Source organism: Mus caroli, chromosome 12 (genome assembly GCF_900094665.2).
Source record: "Mus caroli chromosome 12, CAROLI_EIJ_v1.1, whole genome shotgun sequence".
Lineage (NCBI taxonomy): Eukaryota > Metazoa > Chordata > Mammalia > Rodentia > Muridae > Mus > Mus caroli.
This window is the reverse complement of record NC_034581.1, coordinates 97359939-97361444: the sequence shown is the minus strand read 5'-3', so window position 1 is coordinate 97361444 and position 1506 is coordinate 97359939.

The following is a 1506-nucleotide window of genomic DNA, read 5'->3' as shown; positions in this document are numbered from 1 at the left end:
CCACTGAGCCATCTCACCAGCCCCCCTTTCTTTCTTTCTTTCTTTCTTTCTTTCTTTCTTTCTTTCTTTCTTTCTTTCTTTCTTTCTTTCTTCTTCTTCTTCTTCTTCTTCTTCTTCTTCTTCTTCTGTTTATTTTACATGCATTGGTGTTTTGCCTCCCTGTATGCCTGTGTGAGTGTGTCAGAAACCCTGGAGTTAGAGTTACATACAGCTGTGAGCTGCCATGTGGGTCCTGGGAATTAAACTTGGTCCTCTGGAAGAGCAGCCAGCACTCTTAATCACTGAGCCATCTCTCCAGCCCCAGGTTTTTCCTTTTTGAAATCCCATATCTGAGAGATACTTTGATACCTGCCCTTCCAAGGGTCACACTAGCCCTCCCGCCCTAAGCTCCAGGGTCACCCTCAGTCCCTTTGCTCTCCAGCTGGTGGCCCCCTTCTGCCAGCAGTGGCTGCCTGGGCTGTACTCAGCTCTCTCAGCTCTCCTTTTATTTCTTCATTGCTTTGCTGGTTCCTCCGTTCCTCCTGGCCTCTGAACCATGCCTCGGCTCCATCCTTGACCTTTCCTCTGCTTGCTCTTACACCCTAGGTGATCTCATCCAGTCTTGTGGCTCCAAGTAACATCTCAACACTCACGCCACCCGTCTCGATGTTATCTCCAGCCTGAGTCACGGCCGAACTACAGCCTCTTTCATCGGATGGCTTTCGTGCCGTCTCTCTCCACTGAATAGCTGGTAGAACTCCTGACTTGAGGCCCCAAACTGGTGCCTCCTTTTGTTTCCCTGTCTTACATACTTGGTGACTCCATTCTGCAGTCATTCAGGCCGGGATCCAGAACACGTATGCCTTCTCTTTCGTTTGCAGTTACACGTACTACTCATAGCCGACACCACTGGCTTTCACTTCCAGCTCTTCCCTGAGCCTGGTCATGCCTCGCTACCTTCCCAGCTTCACCATAGTCATCACTGGCCTGGGTTGCCGAAGGAGCCTCCTGTTTTTCTCTCTCCCCTATTCTTGCTTCCCTGACAGGGGCTCAAGACAGTAGCCAGGTGATCTGAGTAAAACTAGGCAAGGTCCCGTTGTCATTCATGAGACTTCTTTTACATTAAGAGGTGCCCTTTGTAATTTGGCACCCCCCCCCCCCCATATTCTCCTCAGCTCTTTCTGCTCCAGTCAGCCTCTTCACTGCCCCTTGCTGACATCAGACCCAAGTTCTTGCTGTTCCTCAGCCTCACCTCAGTCAGGTATCTGCGTGACATACCCATTCCCCTTGCTGAACTTTGGTTCAAATATCACCTCCTTATGGTGTCTACCTCAGGTACCTGTTCAAATCTTTATCTCTGTGCTTCCAGCCCAACATCCTCTTTCCCACATGGAGGGTGGAGGAGGCTGAGAAGAGATAGACTAGGGGGGTCTTTTTTTTTTTTTTTTTTTTTAGCACATTTTTAGACAGCACAACCATGAGTCTTCTGTATCCTGAAGTGCTTTTGCACAAACACAACCTTCTCTT